Source organism: Phyllobates terribilis, unplaced genomic scaffold (assembly GCF_046119375.1).
Source record: "Phyllobates terribilis strain yellow unplaced genomic scaffold, ASM4611937v1 Scaffold_40__1_contigs__length_11209783, whole genome shotgun sequence".
NCBI lineage: Eukaryota > Metazoa > Chordata > Amphibia > Anura > Dendrobatidae > Phyllobates > Phyllobates terribilis.
The window spans coordinates 1,861,703-1,879,903 of NW_027362800.1; the positions used below are offsets into that span (position 1 = coordinate 1,861,703).

The 18,201-nt window shown below is 46.5% G+C and overlaps 12 non-coding genes across 12 annotated transcripts; all 12 read right to left on the reverse strand.

Annotated features, from left to right (window-relative positions):
• Positions 1 to 3,532: 3,532 nt before the first annotated feature.
• On the reverse strand, positions 3,533 to 3,723 carry LOC141191344 (U2 spliceosomal RNA). The gene has a single exon (XR_012265341.1). It is a non-coding gene; the product is annotated as a U2 spliceosomal RNA (small nuclear RNA).
• A 1,120-nt stretch (positions 3,724 to 4,843) lies between these two features.
• LOC141189358 (U2 spliceosomal RNA) lies at positions 4,844 to 5,034 on the reverse strand. Its single transcript, XR_012263421.1, has one exon. It is a non-coding gene; the product is annotated as a U2 spliceosomal RNA (small nuclear RNA).
• A 1,119-nt stretch (positions 5,035 to 6,153) lies between these two features.
• LOC141189370 (U2 spliceosomal RNA) lies at positions 6,154 to 6,344 on the reverse strand. Its single transcript, XR_012263432.1, has one exon. It is a non-coding gene; the product is annotated as a U2 spliceosomal RNA (small nuclear RNA).
• A 1,119-nt stretch (positions 6,345 to 7,463) lies between these two features.
• On the reverse strand, positions 7,464 to 7,654 carry LOC141189381 (U2 spliceosomal RNA). The gene has a single exon (XR_012263443.1). It is a non-coding gene; the product is annotated as a U2 spliceosomal RNA (small nuclear RNA).
• Positions 7,655 to 8,774: 1,120 nt separating this feature from the next.
• On the reverse strand, positions 8,775 to 8,965 carry LOC141184569 (U2 spliceosomal RNA). Its single transcript, XR_012259312.1, has one exon. It is a non-coding gene; the product is annotated as a U2 spliceosomal RNA (small nuclear RNA).
• A 1,120-nt stretch (positions 8,966 to 10,085) lies between these two features.
• LOC141189393 (U2 spliceosomal RNA) lies at positions 10,086 to 10,276 on the reverse strand. Its single transcript, XR_012263454.1, has one exon. It is a non-coding gene; the product is annotated as a U2 spliceosomal RNA (small nuclear RNA).
• Positions 10,277 to 11,396: 1,120 nt separating this feature from the next.
• On the reverse strand, positions 11,397 to 11,587 carry LOC141191284 (U2 spliceosomal RNA). The gene has a single exon (XR_012265282.1). It is a non-coding gene; the product is annotated as a U2 spliceosomal RNA (small nuclear RNA).
• Positions 11,588 to 12,710: 1,123 nt separating this feature from the next.
• On the reverse strand, positions 12,711 to 12,901 carry LOC141189404 (U2 spliceosomal RNA). Its single transcript, XR_012263465.1, has one exon. It is a non-coding gene; the product is annotated as a U2 spliceosomal RNA (small nuclear RNA).
• Positions 12,902 to 14,022: 1,121 nt separating this feature from the next.
• Positions 14,023 to 14,213, reverse strand: LOC141189417 (U2 spliceosomal RNA). Its single transcript, XR_012263477.1, has one exon. It is a non-coding gene; the product is annotated as a U2 spliceosomal RNA (small nuclear RNA).
• A 1,124-nt stretch (positions 14,214 to 15,337) lies between these two features.
• LOC141189429 (U2 spliceosomal RNA) lies at positions 15,338 to 15,528 on the reverse strand. The gene has a single exon (XR_012263488.1). It is a non-coding gene; the product is annotated as a U2 spliceosomal RNA (small nuclear RNA).
• A 1,123-nt stretch (positions 15,529 to 16,651) lies between these two features.
• LOC141189440 (U2 spliceosomal RNA) lies at positions 16,652 to 16,842 on the reverse strand. The gene has a single exon (XR_012263499.1). It is a non-coding gene; the product is annotated as a U2 spliceosomal RNA (small nuclear RNA).
• A 1,121-nt stretch (positions 16,843 to 17,963) lies between these two features.
• LOC141189451 (U2 spliceosomal RNA) lies at positions 17,964 to 18,154 on the reverse strand. Its single transcript, XR_012263510.1, has one exon. It is a non-coding gene; the product is annotated as a U2 spliceosomal RNA (small nuclear RNA).
• Positions 18,155 to 18,201: the final 47 nt, after the last annotated feature.

Sequence of the window (18,201 nt, forward strand, 5' to 3'; positions counted from 1 at the left end):
CCTGGTTTGTTGCATAGATGACAACGTCTTACGTCTGGTCCTTGCCTGGAGAGGGCAACAGGGGGATACACCCCTTGTGTTCTAGGGGCCGGGGAAACAGGGGCATGACTGGGCTTACCCCCTCTCCAGGTGCTGCTGGCAGACTTCTTCAGCTCAGGCGCCCTGTTATTGGCATACTCGTCTGCCAGGGCGGCTGTAGCAGAAGCCCCTGTTGGTTTTCGGTCACGGAGGAACTGTCGGAGGTCCTCTGGGCAGTTCCACAAGAACTGCTCCGTGACGAACAGTTCCTGGACCTCCTGGCGGGTAGTAAGCGCTAGACCCGAGGTCCAGTGCTCTGCGGCTCTCAACAGCGCCCGCATATGATCGGTCCAGGTGTCCTTGGGGCCACGCAGCAGGCTCCGGAACTTCTGGCGGTACGACTCGGGAGTGAGGTTGTACTGCCGGATCAGGGCCCGCTTGATGCAGTCGTAGTTCTGTACCTCCCCGGCAGGTAAGTCCCCCAAGGCATCCAGGGACTTACCCCTCAAACGGGGGGTCAGGTATCTGGCCCACTGATCCCGGGCCAGATGGTGCTGAAGACAGGTCCGTTCAAATGCCACCAGAAAGGAGTCCAGGTCCCCATCCTTCTCCAGTAGAGGGAAGTCCTCAGCTCGGACTTTGGACGACTTGGTCTCCTGATGGGTTGGTTGCTCTAGCGGAAGCCCCCGCTGGGCCAGGTCCAGTTGGTGCTGGCGCTCCGCAGCTCGCTCTGCACGCTCCGCAGCTTCACGCTCCGCAGCCTCCCGGCGCTCTGCAGCCCGCTCTGCACGCTCCGCAGCCTCCCGGCGCTCCGCAGCTTCGCGCTCCTCCTCCGCTGCCTTCTCTGATGCTGCCAGGAGGGTTTTGTAGACGGCATCGCCATGAGACTGGAGACTTGCCATAGCCGCTTGTAAAAGGGCTTGTGATCTGGACAGGCTGGGCTGGGTAGGTGGTGGGCAGCCCACTGCGGGACCGTATACTGGGGACTGGCTCCCTGAGGTGCCCGGGCTGGACTCCTCCTCGCCATGAGTAACAATGTCCTCCCCTCCTGCCACACGGACCGTAGCATTAGCCTCCTGCAGGGTCTTGCTCCTGGTGCCGTCTGCCATCTTGGTAACCGACACCGCTGCAACCCTGAGTTTGCACACACCTTGTTATACTTTTAGCCTGACCGTCTAATGTTGGGCTGACCTTAAGACTCCAGCAGTGGAAGTTACCACTGGCAGTCTTTAGTGCCTGGGAGTAGGGGTCCCACAACACTATTATTCTGCAATCCCACCGCTCTGCCACCAATGTGATGAAAGCCGGCCGGTGGGTGCAGCTCTCTGGCGCCCCCTTACCTCTCAGGTCAGTCAAGGTACTGCACCTAGAGAAAGTAGTGCCAGGTAGCTGCAACCAGCGCAGGGAACACGGTAGTGTGTTATCCCTTCAACGTCACTAAACCGTAACGTCACTACACAGCACAACTCGCTAGCGCCCTCTTAGCCTCAGGTCAGTCAAGGAACTGCACCTAGGATAAGCGGTCGCCAGGGAGACTGTCCTGTAACCTACTGGGTATCGGGGCCCTCTGTAGTGAGGGCGGTATATATATCTTCCTTGGCCGCGCCAGGAATATATATATCTGAACCTCCGACCGTCACTACCAGCCTTCCCCAATCCCCAGTTGGTATGCTGCCACCAGTCCCTATTTTAGATATACGCCCAGTCCGTGAATGGGCCTATATCGGGTCAGGAACCAACCCTGGGTAGCGTTTTTGGCTTGAGCCGAGCTCACACGGACGTGCGTTCGTTATGCAGAATAAAAGGCAGGCCCACAATTACTTGAGGTAATTGATTATAATAATACACTAGATACACGATATACAACTAAATATACACAGGTATAAGGTCAGGCTAAACTATACAACAATGGAATACAACACACAGAATCACCACAGCATATCAGTTACCGGTTTCTTGATTTTCTTGTGACGCAGGGAGAGGATTCTGCGATCGCAGGCACGGTTCTTTGTTACAGGCTGAGGCCTACCACCGCATGGTCAAACTGCTCCTCCCCTTGGTGGCCTCAGCTGGTGCTCAGATGTTCAGCACACCACTCTTGGGTCAAGACTGACTTGTCTCTTGTCTGTCCTGCTATCCTACCTGCCCCGTCCCGCCCACTGCTGGTGAGGTCAGCTGGCTCAGTCTCCACCCTCAGGTCTAACTTCGATCAGAAGCCCAAATTCTATGGAACCCAATAACTTCTTCTGGGATGGTCTCATGATACCCCCAGGGGTTCCCATGGATTCGGGCCGCCGTAACCGACCTTTTGATATCAATTATGATACCATACGGTCCTCAGGAATGGCTCAGCGCTATATCTTGGCTTCCAGAGCACGTACAAACGTCTACCGCGGAGGCTTGTGTGCGCAATGGCTCCGGGACGCCGTGATATTTTTTTATTGGCCCATCCCATGCAACATGCGTGTACTTTTCATGTTTCTATATCTTATGCCTCCATGCTTGTGACAGACAAAGAAACTAGTCCTATGGGACAAATGGTCAGGTACAGATAGACGAAGCACCCCCCCCTGCTGGCTGTGTTTCCTCTCGAAGTCTTTGAAGCTCCTAGCATTCAAGTGTTAAGTAGGCTTCTTATCTTACAGGAGCCTGGATGGGGGGAAACTATCTAGTTGACGTTTTAACAGAAGGTCCCAAGGGTGGGGGCTGCTGAAGTGTGGCCATCCCTGGATATGATTTATCATTACCAAGATGGCGGCTACAGGTTCATCACAGCAGGTATATAAAGGCTCAGAGCCTATTATGACACGCGCAGCCAGCGTTCCACTGCCACATTCCGTCTACTGCAGGCGGGATACCTGGATGGCTGAATGTCACTGAGAAGCTCACAGAGACCGCCATAAGCAACAGTTTAAAAGAATGCCACAGACTAATCAACCAAACTTTTTGGGTTGGTTTCTCTTTTATAGTCTGCAGGCATTAAATGAAAGAAGTCAGTGTTCCAGCAGAGGGAGACAACGTTTCAGAAAAGGCATTGTAGCAAACCAAAAAAGAAATTTTAAGCGCAGCAGAGTAACCAGCTCACATACCTGTTAGCTCAGGTGAGTTTAAAAGGCTGCTGTTGATAACAAGGGCATTTGCTAAATAGATGGTGTGTGTGCAACAATATACTGAAAGGTCAATTATATTGTGCAGCTTATCTCACCACCTGTAGTTATTTAGGTGAAAGCTCCAAAATGCTTGCCTAATATGTCTGTTTATCCAAAAGGAAGTATAGAGGGAGAGCTAGATAGATAGCATTGCATTACATTACATTACATGGCAATGCAATGCACAGTTGCTGAAGTTGAACCAAAATGAGCTTGTCATCTGGCTTCTGCAACTTTTAACATGAAAAATCCAATGAGGAGAAGAAAAGCAAAGCCAAAGAGTCCATCCCAAAATCCGACAAACAAGCAAAATGAACAAAAAGCATTGAATTCAATTCTTTCTGATTTTAGAAACTGCATTAAAGAAGGGGTGCACCGGTCCTGGAGATACTGCAATACCAGGTCAATGCGTGGAGTGGACAGAGCAAGCTCTTTTTCCATCTCCCTGTTCTAAAAATCCATTTAATATATGGTCCCCAGATAGGGGACGTATCAGATATTAAACTGATAAGAACAGATACTACACTTGATCTTAGCCAAAAGGCCGAGAAGTGATAACCAGAATTGGTTTCCGACTACGGTGCCACCCAAGGATTCTGAAAAGTCCATTTGTGGAGATGGCCACCTGGACTCCCGTTAAGAAGACATGCTGTCAACCTCTAGATCCCTCACATGCCTGCACTTTTCGGCTTGCTGCTGCTGCAATCCACGCGTTTTAGATCTGCATAACTCCACCTCTTTTAGCACAGTACCCTCAACCCCCGGCTGTTCCCACCCGCCTCAACACCGTTGGAAGGGAGGAGAACCAATTAAGGCGGGGGGGGGGTGGAACGAGCAGCTGTCTACCCTTAGCAGGAGGGTTGCTGATTAATTACCTCTCCTGCTGCTGCTGCTGCTGGCTGTCCAGCAGCAGACTGAAGGTGGCTGCTGCTGTGCGCAGGTATATAAAGGCTCAGAGCCTATTATGACACGCGCAGCCAGCGTTCCATTGCCACATTCCGTCTACTGCAGGCGGGATACCTGGATGGCTGAATGTCACTGAGAAGCTCACAGAGACCGCCATAAGCAACAGTTTAAAAGAATGCCACAGACTAATCAACCAAACTTTTTGGGTTGGTTTCTCTTTTATAGTCTGCAGGCATTAAATGAAAGAAGTCAGTGTTCCAGCAGAGGGAGACAACGTTTCAGAAAAGGCATTGTAGCAAACCAAAAAAGAAATTTTAAGCGCAGCAGAGTAACCAGCTCACATACCTGTTAGCTCAGGTGAGTTTAAAAGGCTGCTGTTGATAACAAGGGCATTTGCTAAATAGATGGTGTGTGTGCAACAATATACTGAAAGGTCAATTATATTGTGCAGCTTATCTCACCACCTGTAGTTATTTAGGTGAAAGCTCCAAAATGCTTGCCTAATATGTCTGTTTATCCAAAAGGAAGTATAGAGGGAGAGCTAGATAGATAGCATTGCATTACATTACATTACATGGCAATGCAATGCACAGTTGCTGAAGTTGAACCAAAATGAGCTTGTCATCTGGCTTCTGCAACTTTTAACATGAAAAATCCAATGAGGAGAAGAAAAGCAAAGCCAAAGAGTCCATCCCAAAATCCGACAAACAAGCAAAATGAACAAAAAGCATTGAATTCAATTCTTTCTGATTTTAGAAACTGCATTAAAGAAGGGGTGCACCGGTCCTGGAGATACTGCAATACCAGGTCAATGCGTGGAGTGGACAGAGCAAGCTCTTTTTCCATCTCCCTGTTCTAAAAATCCATTTAATATATGGTCCCCAGATAGGGGACGTATCAGATATTAAACTGATAAGAACAGATACTACACTTGATCTTAGCCAAAAGGCCGAGAAGCGATAACCAGAATTGGTTTCCGACTACGGTGCCACCCAAGGATTCTGAAAAGTCCATTTGTGGAGATGGCCACCTGGACTCCCGTTAAGAAGACATGCTGTCAACCTCTAGATCCCTCACATGCCTGCACTTTTCGGCTTGCTGCTGCTGCAATCCACGCGTTTTAGATCTGCATAACTCCACCTCTTTTAGCACAGTACCCTCAACCCCCGGCTGTTCCCACCCGCCACAACACCGTTGGAAGGGAGGAGAACCAATTAAGGCGGGGGGGGGTGGAACGAGCAGCTGTCTACCCTTAGCAGGAGGGTTGCTGATTAATTACCTCTCCTGCTGCTGCTGCTGCTGGCTGTCCAGCAGCAGACTGAAGGTGGCTGCTGCTGTGCGCAGGTATATAAAGGCTCAGAGCCTATTATGACACGCGCAGCCAGCGTTCCATTGCCACATTCCGTCTACTGCAGGCGGGATACCTGGATGGCTGAATGTCACTGAGAAGCTCACAGAGACCGCCATAAGCAACAGTTTAAAAGAATGCCACAGACTAATCAACCAAACTTTTTGGGTTGGTTTCTCTTTTATAGTCTGCAGGCATTAAATGAAAGAAGTCAGTGTTCCAGCAGAGGGAGACAACGTTTCAGAAAAGGCATTGTAGCAAACCAAAAAAGAAATTTTAAGCGCAGCAGAGTAACCAGCTCACATACCTGTTAGCTCAGGTGAGTTTAAAAGGCTGCTGTTGATAACAAGGGCATTTGCTAAATAGATGGTGTGTGTGCAACAATATACTGAAAGGTCAATTATATTGTGCAGCTTATCTCACCACCTGTAGTTATTTAGGTGAAAGCTCCAAAATGCTTGCCTAATATGTCTGTTTATCCAAAAGGAAGTATAGAGGGAGAGCTAGATAGATAGCATTGCATTACATTACATTACATGGCAATGCAATGCACAGTTGCTGAAGTTGAACCAAAATGAGCTTGTCATCTGGCTTCTGCAACTTTTAACATGAAAAATCCAATGAGGAGAAGAAAAGCAAAGCCAAAGAGTCCATCCCAAAATCCGACAAACAAGCAAAATGAACAAAAAGCATTGAATTCAATTCTTTCTGATTTTAGAAACTGCATTAAAGAAGGGGTGCACCGGTCCTGGAGATACTGCAATACCAGGTCAATGCGTGGAGTGGACAGAGCAAGCTCTTTTTCCATCTCCCTGTTCTAAAAATCCATTTAATATATGGTCCCCAGATAGGGGACGTATCAGATATTAAACTGATAAGAACAGATACTACACTTGATCTTAGCCAAAAGGCCGAGAAGCGATAACCAGAATTGGTTTCCGACTACGGTGCCACCCAAGGATTCTGAAAAGTCCATTTGTGGAGATGGCCACCTGGTCTCCCGTTAAGAAGACATGCTGTCAACCTCTAGATCCCTCACATGCCTGCACTTTTCGGCTTGCTGCTGCTGCAATCCACGCGTTTTAGATCTGCATAACTCCACCTCTTTTAGCACAGTACCCTCAACCCCCGGCTGTTCCCACCCGCCTCAACACCGTTGGAAGGGAGGAGAACCAATTAAGGCGGGGGGGGGTGGAACGAGCAGCTGTCTACCCTTAGCAGGAGGGTTGCTGATTAATTACCTCTCCTGCTGCTGCTGCTGCTGGCTGTCCAGCAGCAGACTGAAGGTGGCTGCTGCTGTGCGCAGGTATATAAAGGCTCAGAGCCTATTATGACACGCGCAGCCAGCGTTCCATTGCCACATTCCGTCTACTGCAGGCGGGATACCTGGATGGCTGAATGTCACTGAGAAGCTCACAGAGACCGCCATAAGCAACAGTTTAAAAGAATGCCACAGACTAATCAACCAAACTTTTTGGGTTGGTTTCTCTTTTATAGTCTGCAGGCATTAAATGAAAGAAGTCAGTGTTCCAGCAGAGGGAGACAACGTTTCAGAAAAGGCATTGTAGCAAACCAAAAAAGAAATTTTAAGCGCAGCAGAGTAACCAGCTCACATACCTGTTAGCTCAGGTGAGTTTAAAAGGCTGCTGTTGATAACAAGGGCATTTGCTAAATAGATGGTGTGTGTGCAACAATATACTGAAAGGTCAATTATATTGTGCAGCTTATCTCACCACCTGTAGTTATTTAGGTGAAAGCTCCAAAATGCTTGCCTAATATGTCTGTTTATCCAAAAGGAAGTATAGAGGGAGAGCTAGATAGATAGCATTGCATTACATTACATTACATGGCAATGCAATGCACAGTTGCTGAAGTTGAACCAAAATGAGCTTGTCATCTGGCTTCTGCAACTTTTAACATGAAAAATCCAATGAGGAGAAGAAAAGCAAAGCCAAAGAGTCCATCCCAAAATCCGACAAACAAGCAAAATGAACAAAAAGCATTGAATTCAATTCTTTCTGATTTTAGAAACTGCATTAAAGAAGGGGTGCACCGGTCCTGGAGATACTGCAATACCAGGTCAATGCGTGGAGTGGACAGAGCAAGCTCTTTTTCCATCTCCCTGTTCTAAAAATCCATTTAATATATGGTCCCCAGATAGGGGACGTATCAGATATTAAACTGATAAGAACAGATACTACACTTGATCTTAGCCAAAAGGCCGAGAAGCGATAACCAGAATTGGTTTCCGACTACGGTGCCACCCAAGGATTCTGAAAAGTCCATTTGTGGAGATGGCCACCTGGACTCCCGTTAAGAAGACATGCTGTCAACCTCTAGATCCCTCACATGCCTGCACTTTTCGGCTTGCTGCTGCTGCAATCCACGCGTTTTAGATCTGCATAACTCCACCTCTTTTAGCACAGTACCCTCAACCCCTGGCTGTTCCCACCCGCCTCAACACCGTTGGAAGGGAGGAGAACCAATTAAGGCGGGGGGGGGGTGGAACGAGCAGCTGTCTACCCTTAGCAGGAGGGTTGCTGATTAATTACCTCTCCTGCTGCTGCTGCTGCTGGCTGTCCAGCAGCAGACTGAAGGTGGCTGCTGCTGTGCGCAGGTATATAAAGGCTCAGAGCCTATTATGACACGCGCAGCCAGCGTTCCATTGCCACATTCCGTCTACTGCAGGCGGGATACCTGGATGGCTGAATGTCACTGAGAAGCTCACAGAGACCGCCATAAGCAACAGTTTAAAAGAATGCCACAGACTAATCAACCAAACTTTTTGGGTTGGTTTCTCTTTTATAGTCTGCAGGCATTAAATGAAAGAAGTCAGTGTTCCAGCAGAGGGAGACAACGTTTCAGAAAAGGCATTGTAGCAAACCAAAAAAGAAATTTTAAGCGCAGCAGAGTAACCAGCTCACATACCTGTTAGCTCAGGTGAGTTTAAAAGGCTGCTGTTGATAACAAGGGCATTTGCTAAATAGATGATGTGTGTGCAACAATATACTGAAAGGTCAATTATATTGTGCAGCTTATCTCACCACCTGTAGTTATTTAGGTGAAAGCTCCAAAATGCTTGCCTAATATGTCTGTTTATCCAAAAGGAAGTATAGAGGGAGAGCTAGATAGATAGCATTGCATTACATTACATTACATGGCAATGCAATGCACAGTTGCTGAAGTTGAACCAAAATGAGCTTGTCATCTGGCTTCTGCAACTTTTAACATGAAAAATCCAATGAGGAGAAGAAAAGCAAAGCCAAAGAGTCCATCCCAAAATCCGACAAACAAGCAAAATGAACAAAAAGCATTGAATTCAATTCTTTCTGATTTTAGAAACTGCATTAAAGAAGGGGTGCACCGGTCCTAGAGATACTGCAATACCAGGTCAATGCGTGGAGTGGACAGAGCAAGCTCTTTTTCCATCTCCCTGTTCTAAAAATCCATTTAATATATGGTCCCCAGATAGGGGACGTATCAGATATTAAACTGATAAGAACAGATACTACACTTGATCTTAGCCAAAAGGCCGAGAAGCGATAACCAGAATTGGTTTCCGACTACGGTGCCACCCAAGGATTCTGAAAAGTCCATTTGTGGAGATGGCCACCTGGACTCCCGTTAAGAAGACATGCTGTCAACCTCTAGATCCCTCACATGCCTGCACTTTTCGGCTTGCTGCTGCTGCAATCCACGCGTTTTAGATCTGCATAACTCCACCTCTTTTAGCACAGTACCCTCAACCCCCGGCTGTTCCCACCCGCCTCAACACCGTTGGAAGGGAGGAGAACCAATTAAGGCGGGGGGGGGGTGGAACGAGCAGCTGTCTACCCTTAGCAGGAGGGTTGCTGATTAATTACCTCTCCTGCTGCTGCTGCTGCTGGCTGTCCAGCAGCAGACTGAAGGTGGCTGCTGCTGTGCGCAGGTATATAAAGGCTCAGAGCCTATTATGACACGCGCAGCCAGCGTTCCATTGCCACATTCCGTCTACTGCAGGCGGGATACCTGGATGGCTGAATGTCACTGAGAAGCTCACAGAGACCGCCATAAGCAACAGTTTAAAAGAATGCCACAGACTAATCAACCAAACTTTTTGGGTTGGTTTCTCTTTTATAGTCTGCAGGCATTAAATGAAAGAAGTCAGTGTTCCAGCAGAGGGAGACAACGTTTCAGAAAAGGCATTGTAGCAAACCAAAAAAGAAATTTTAAGCGCAGCAGAGTAACCAGCTCACATACCTGTTAGCTCAGGTGAGTTTAAAAGGCTGCTGTTGATAACAAGGGCATTTGCTAAATAGATGGTGTGTGTGCAACAATATACTGAAAGGTCAATTATATTGTGCAGCTTATCTCACCACCTGTAGTTATTTAGGTGAAAGCTCCAAAATGCTTGCCTAATATGTCTGTTTATCCAAAAGGAAGTATAGAGGGAGAGCTAGATAGATAGCATTGCATTACATTACATTACATGGCAATGCAATGCACAGTTGCTGAAGTTGAACCAAAATGAGCTTGTCATCTGGCTTCTGCAACTTTTAACATGAAAAATCCAATGAGGAGAAGAAAAGCAAAGCCAAAGAGTCCATCCCAAAATCCGACAAACAAGCAAAATGAACAAAAAGCATTGAATTCAATTCTTTCTGATTTTAGAAACTGCATTAAAGAAGGGGTGCACCGGTCCTGGAGATACTGCAATACCAGGTCAATGCGTGGAGTGGACAGAGCAAGCTCTTTTTCCATCTCCCTGTTCTAAAAATCCATTTAATATATGGTCCCCAGATAGGGGACGTATCAGATATTAAACTGATAAGAACAGATACTACACTTGATCTTAGCCAAAAGGCCGAGAAGCGATAACCAGAATTGGTTTCCGACTACGGTGCCACCCAAGGATTCTGAAAAGTCCATTTGTGGAGATGGCCACCTGGACTCCCGTTAAGAAGACATGCTGTCAACCTCTAGATCCCTCACATGCCTGCACTTTTCGGCTTGCTGCTGCTGCAATCCACGCGTTTTAGATCTGCATAACTCCACCTCTTTTAGCACAGTACCCTCAACCCCCGGCTGTTCCCACCCGCCTCAACACCGTTGGAAGGGAGGAGAACCAATTAAGGCGGGGGGGGGGTGGAACGAGCAGCTGTCTACCCTTAGCAGGAGGGTTGCTGATTAATTACCTCTCCTGCTGCTGCTGCTGCTGGCTGTCCAGCAGCAGACTGAAGGTGGCTGCTGCTGTGCGCAGGTATATAAAGGCTCAGAGCCTATTATGACACGCGCAGCCAGCGTTCCATTGCCACATTCCGTCTACTGCAGGCGGGATACCTGGATGGCTGAATGTCACTGAGAAGCTCACAGAGACCGCCATAAGCAACAGTTTAAAAGAATGCCACAGACTAATCAACCAAACTTTTTGGGTTGGTTTCTCTTTTATAGTCTGCAGGCATTAAATGAAAGAAGTCAGTGTTCCAGCAGAGGGAGACAACGTTTCAGAAAAGGCATTGTAGCAAACCAAAAAAGAAATTTTAAGCGCAGCAGAGTAACCAGCTCACATACCTGTTAGCTCAGGTGAGTTTAAAAGGCTGCTGTTGATAACAAGGGCATTTGCTAAATAGATGGTGTGTGTGCAACAATATACTGAAAGGTCAATTATATTGTGCAGCTTATCTCACCACCTGTAGTTATTTAGGTGAAAGCTCCAAAATGCTTGCCTAATATGTCTGTTTATCCAAAAGGAAGTATAGAGGGAGAGCTAGATAGATAGCATTGCATTACATTACATTACATGGCAATGCAATGCACAGTTGCTGAAGTTGAACCAAAATGAGCTTGTCATCTGGCTTCTGCAACTTTTAACATGAAAAATCCAATGAGGAGAAGGAAAGCAAAGCCAAAGAGTCCATCCCAAAATCCGACAAACAAGCAAAATGAACAAAAAGCATTGAATTCAATTCTTTCTGATTTTAGAAACTGCATTAAAGAAGGGGTGCACCGGTCCTGGAGATACTGCAATACCAGGTCAATGCGTGGAGTGGACAGAGCAAGCTCTTTTTCCATCTCCCTGTTCTAAAAATCCATTTAATATATGGTCCCCATATAGGGGACGTATCAGATATTAAACTGATAAGAACAGATACTACACTTGATCTTAGCCAAAAGGCCGAGAAGCGATAACCAGAATTGGTTTCCGACTACGGTGCCACCCAAGGATTCTGAAAAGTCCATTTGTGGAGATGGCCACCTGGACTCCCGTTAAGAAGACATGCTGTCAACCTCTAGATCCCTCACATGCCTGCACTTTTCGGCTTGCTGCTGCTGCAATCCACGCGTTTTAGATCTGCATAACTCCACCTCTTTTAGCACAGTACCCTCAACCCACGGCTGTTCCCACCCGCCTCAACACCGTTGGAAGGGAGGAGAACCAATTAAGGCGGGGGGGGGGTGGAACGAGCAGCTGTCTACCCTTAGCAGGAGGGTTGCTGATTAATTACCCCTCCTGCTGCTGCTGCTGCTGCTGGCTGTCCAGCAGCAGACTGAAGGTGGCTGCTGCTGTGCGCAGGTATATAAAGGCTCAGAGCCTATTATGACACGCGCAGCCAGCGTTCCATTGCCACATTCCGTCTACTGCAGGCGGGATACCTGGATGGCTGAATGTCACTGAGAAGCTCACAGAGACCGCCATAAGCAACAGTTTAAAAGAATGCCACAGACTAATCAACCAAACTTTTTGGGTTGGTTTCTCTTTTATAGTCTGCAGGCATTAAATGAAAGAAGTCAGTGTTCCAGCAGAGGGAGACAACGTTTCAGAAAAGGCATTGTAGCAAGCCAAAAAAGAAATTTTAAGCGCAGCAGAGTAACCAGCGCACATACCTGTTAGCTCAGGTGAGTTTAAAAGGCTGCTGTTGATAACAAGGGCATTTGCTAAATAGATGGTGTGTGTGCAACAATATACTGAAAGGTCAATTATATTGTGCAGCTTATCTCACCACCTGTAGTTATTTAGGTGAAAGCTCCAAAATGCTTGCCTAATATGTCTGTTTATCCAAAAGGAAGTATAGAGGGAGAGCTAGATAGATAGCATTGCATTACATTACATTACATGGCAATGCAATGCACAGTTGCTGAAGTTGAACCAAAATGAGCTTGTCATCTGGCTTCTGCAACTTTTAACATGAAAAATCCAATGAGGAGAAGAAAAGCAAAGCCAAAGAGTCCATCCCAAAATCCGACAAATAAGCAAAATGAACAAAAAGCATTGAATTCAATTCTTTCTGATTTTAGAAACTGCATTAAAGAAGGGGTGCACCGGTCCTGGAGATACTGCAATACCAGGTCAATGCGTGGAGTGGACAGAGCAAGCTCTTTTTCCATCTCCCTGTTCTAAAAATCCATTTAATATATGGTCCCCAGATAGGGGACGTATCAGATATTAAACTGATAAGAACAGATACTACACTTGATCTTAGCCAAAAGGCCGAGAAGCGATAACCAGAATTGGTTTCCGACTACGGTGCCACCCAAGGATTCTGAAAAGTCCATTTGTGGAGATGGCCACCTGGACTCCCGTTAAGAAGACATGCTGTCAACCTCTAGATCCCTCACATGCCTGCACTTTTCGGCTTGCTGCTGCTGCAATCCACGCGTTTTAGATCTGCATAACTCCACCTCTTTTAGCACAGTACCCTCAACCCCCGGCTGTTCCCACCCGCCTCAACACCGTTGGAAGGGAGGAGAACCAATTAAGGCGGGGGGGGGGGTGGAACGAGCAGCTGTCTACCCTTAGCAGGAGGGTTGCTGATTAATTACCTCTCCTGCTGCTGCTGCTGCTGGCTGTCCAGCAGCAGACTGAAGGTGGCTGCTGCTGTGCGCAGGTATATAAAGGCTCAGAGCCTATTATGACACGCGCAGCCAGCGTTCCATTGCCACATTCCGTCTACTGCAGGCGGGATACCTGGATGGCTGAATGTCACTGAGAAGCTCACAGAGACCGCCATAAGCAACAGTTTAAAAGAATGCCACAGACTAATCAACCAAACTTTTTGGGTTGGTTTCTCTTTTATAGTCTGCAGGCATTAAATGAAAGAAGTCAGTGTTCCAGCAGAGGGAGACAACGTTTCAGAAAAGGCATTGTAGCAAACCAAAATAGAAATTTTAAGCGCAGCAGAGTAACCAGCTCACATACCTGTTAGCTCAGGTGAGTTTAAAAGGCTGCTGTTGATAACAAGGGCATTTGCTAAATAGATGGTGTGTGTGCAACAATATACTGAAAGGTCAATTATATTGTGCAGCTTATCTCACCACCTGTAGTTATTTAGGTGAAAGCTCCAAAATGCTTGCCTAATATGTCTGTTTATCCAAAAGGAAGTATAGAGGGAGAGCTAGATAGATAGCATTGCATTACATTACATTACATGGCAATGCAATGCACAGTTGCTGAAGTTGAACCAAAATGAGCTTGTCATCTGGCTTCTGCAACTTTTAACATGAAAAATCCAATGAGGAGAAGAAAAGCAAAGCCAAAGAGTCCATCCCAAAATCCGACAAACAAGCAAAATGAACAAAAAGCATTGAATTCAATTCTTTCTGATTTTAGAAACTGCATTAAAGAAGGGGTGCACCGGTCCTGGAGATACTGCAATACCAGGTCAATGCGTGGAGTGGACAGAGCAAGCTCTTTTTCCATCTCCCTGTTCTAAAAATCCATTTAATATATGGTCCCCAGATAGGGGACGTATCAGATATTAAACTGATAAGAACAGATACTACACTTGATCTTAGCCAAAAGGCCGAGAAGCGATAACCAGAATTGGTTTCCGACTACGGTGCCACCCAAGGATTCTGAAAAGTCCATTTGTGGAGATGGCCACCTGGACTCCCGTTAAGAAGACATGCTGTCAACCTCTAGATCCCTCACATGCCTGCACTTTTCGGCTTGCTGCTGCTGCAATCCACGTGTTTTAGATCTGCATAACTCCACCTCTTTTAGCACAGTACCCTCAACCCACGGCTGTTCCCACCCGCCTCAACACCGTTGGAAGGGAGGAGAACCAATTAAGGCGGGGGGGGGGGTGGAACGAGCAGCTGTCTACCCTTAGCAGGAGGGTTGCTGATTAATTACCTCTCCTGCTGCTGCTGCTGCTGCTGGCTGTCCAGCAGCAGACTGAAGGTGGCTGCTGCTGTGCGCAGGTATATAAAGGCTCAGAGCCTATTATGACACGCGCAGCCAGCGTTCCATTGCCACATTCCGTCTACTGCAGGCGGGATACCTGGATGGCTGAATGTCACTGAGAAGCTCACAGAGACCGCCATAAGCAACAGTTTAAAAGAATGCCACAGACTAATCAACCAAACTTTTTGGGTTGGTTTCTCTTTTATAGTCTGCAGGCATTAAATGAAAGAAGTCAGTGTTCCAGCAGAGGGAGACAACGTTTCAGAAAAGGCATTGTAGCAAACCAAAAAAGAAATTTTAAGCGCAGCAGAGTAACCAGCTCACATATCTGTTAGCTCAGGTGAGTTTAAAAGGCTGCTGTTGATAACAAGGGCATTTGCTAAATAGATGGTGTGTGTGCAACAATATACTGAAAGGTCAATTATATTGTGCAGCTTATCTCACCACCTGTAGTTATTTAGGTGAAAGCTCCAAAATGCTTGCCTAATATGTCTGTTTATCCAAAAGGAAGTATAGAGGGAGAGCTAGATAGATAGCATTGCATTACATTACATTACATGGCAATGCAATGCACAGTTGCTGAAGTTGAACCAAAATGAGCTTGTCATCTGGCTTCTGCAACTTTTAACATGAAAAATCCAATGAGGAGAAGAAAAGCAAAGCCAAAGAGTCCATCCCAAAATCCGACAAATAAGCAAAATGAACAAAAAGCATTGAATTCAATTCTTTCTGATTTTAGAAACTGCATTAAAGAAGGGGTGCACCGGTCCTGGAGATACTGCAATACCAGGTCAATGCGTGGAGTGGACAGAGCAAGCTCTTTTTCCATCTCCCTGTTCTAAAAATCCATTTAATATATGGTCCCCAGATAGGGGACGTATCAGATATTAAACTGATAAGAACAGATACTACACTTGATCTTAGCCAAAAGGCCGAGAAGCGATAACCAGAATTGGTTTCCGACTACGGTGCCACCCAAGGATTCTGAAAAGTCCATTTGTGGAGATGGCCACCTGGACTCCCGTTAAGAAGACATGCTGTCAACCTCTAGATCCCTCACATGCCTGCACTTTTCGGCTTGCTGCTGCTGCAATCCACGCGTTTTAGATCTGCATAACTCCACCTCTTTTAGCACAGTACCCTCAACCCCCGGCTGTTCCCACCCGCCTCAACACCGTTGGAAGGGAGGAGAACCAATTAAGGCGGGGGGGGGGGGGTGGAACGAGCAGCTGTCTACCCTTAGCAGGAGGGTTGCTGATTAATTACCTCTCCTGCTGCTGCTGCTGCTGGCTGTCCAGCAGCAGACTGAAGGTGGCTGCTGCTGTGCGCAGGTATATAAAGGCTCAGAGCCTATTATGACACGCGCAGCCAGCGTTCCATTGCCACATTCCGTCTACTGCAGGCGGGATACCTGGATGGCTGAATGTCACTGAGAAGCTCACAGAGACCGCCATAAGCAACAGTTTAAAAGAATGCCACAGACTAATCAACCAAACTTTTTGGGTTGGTTTCTCTTTTATAGTCTGCAGGCATTAAATGAAAGAAGTCAGTGTTCCAGCAGAGGGAGACAACGTTTCAGAAAAGGCATTGTAGCAAACCAAAAAAGAAATTTTAAGCGCAGCAGAGTAACCAGCTCACATACCTGTTAGCTCAGGTGAGTTTAAAAGGCTGCTGTTGATAACAAGGGCATTTGCTAAATTGATGGTGTGTGTGCAACAATATACTGAAAGGTCAATTATATTGTGCAGCTTATCTCACCACCTGTAGTTATTTAGGTGAAAGCTCCAAAATGCTTGCCTAATATGTCTGTTTATCCAAAAGGAAGTATAGAGGGAGAGCTAGATAGATAGCATTGCATTACATTACATTACATGGCAATGCAATGCACAGTTGCTGAAGTTGAACCAAAATGAGCTTGTCATCTGGCTTCTGCAACTTTTAACATGAAAAATCCAATGAGGAGAAGAAAAGCAAAGCCAAAGAGTCCATCCCAAAATCCGACAAATAAGCAAAATGAACAAAAAGCATTGAATTCAATTCTTTCTGATTTTAGAAACTGCATTAAAGAAGGGGTGCACCGGTCCTGGAGATACTGCAATACCAGGTCAATGCGTGGAGTGGACAGAGCAAGCTCTTTTTCCATCTCCCTGTTCTAAAAATCCATTTAATATATGGTCCCCAGATAGGGGACGTATCAGATATTAAACTGATAAGAACAGATACTACACTTGATCTTAGCCAAAAGGCCGAGAAGCGATAACCAGAATTGGTTTCCGACTACGGTGCCACCCAAGGATTCTGAAAAGTCCATTTGTGGAGATGGCCACCTGGACTCCCGTTAAGAAGACATGCTGTCAACCTCTAGATCCCTCACATGCCTGCACTTTTCGGCTTGCTGCTGCTGCAATCCACGCGTTTTAGATCTGCATAACTCCACCTCTTTTAGCACAGTACCCTCAACCCCCGGCTGTTCCCACCCGCCTCAACACCGTTGGAAGGGAGGAGAACCAATTAAGGCGGGGGGGGGGGTGGAACGAGCAGCTGTCTACCCTTAGCAGGAGGGTTGCTGATTAATTACCTCTCCTGCTGCTGCTGCTGCTGGCTGTCCAGCAGCAGACTGAAGGTGGCTGCTGCTGTGCGCAGGTATATAAAGGCTCAGAGCCTATTATGACACGCGCAGCCAGCGTTCCATTGCCACATTCCGTCTACTGCAGGCGGGATACCTGGATGGCTGAATGTCACTGAGAAGCTCACAGAGACCGCCATAAGCAACAGTTTAAAAGAATGCCACAGACTAATCAACCAAACTTTTTGGGTTGGTTTCTCTTTTATAGTCTGCAGGCATTAAATGAAAGAAGTCAGTGTTCCAGCAGAGGGAGACAACGTTTCAGAAAAGGCATTGTAGCAAGCCAAAAAAGAAATTTTAAGCGCAGCAGAGTAACCAGCGCACATACCTGTTAGCTCAGGTGAGTTTAAAAGGCTGCTGTTGATAACAAGGGCATTTGCTAAATAGATGGTGTGTGTGCAACAATATACTGAAAGGTCAATTATATTGTGCAGCTTATCTCACCACCTGTAGTTATTTAGGTGAAAGCTCCAAAATGCTTGCCTAATATGTCTGTTTATCCAAAAGGAAGTATAGAGGGAGAGCTAGATAGATAGCATTGCATTACATTACATTACATGGCAATGCAATGCACAGTTGCTGAAGTTGAACCAAAATGAGCTTGTCATCTGGCTTCTGCAACTTTTAACATGAAAAATCCAATGAGGAGAAGAAAAGCAAAGCCAAAGAGTCCATCCCAAAATCCGACAAATAAGCAAAATGAACAAAAAGCATTGAATTCAATTCTTTCTGATTTTAGAAACTGCATTAAAGAAGGGGTGCACCGGTCCTGGAGATACTGCAATACCAGGTCAATGCGTGGAGTGGACAGAGCAAGCTCTTTTTCCATCTCCCTGTTCTAAAAATCCATTTAATATATGGTCCCCAGATAGGGGACGTATCAGATATTAAACTGATAAGAACAGATACTACACTTGATCTTAGCCAAAAGGCCGAGAAGCGATAACCAGAATTGGTTTCCGACTACGGTGCCACCCAAGGATTCTGAAAA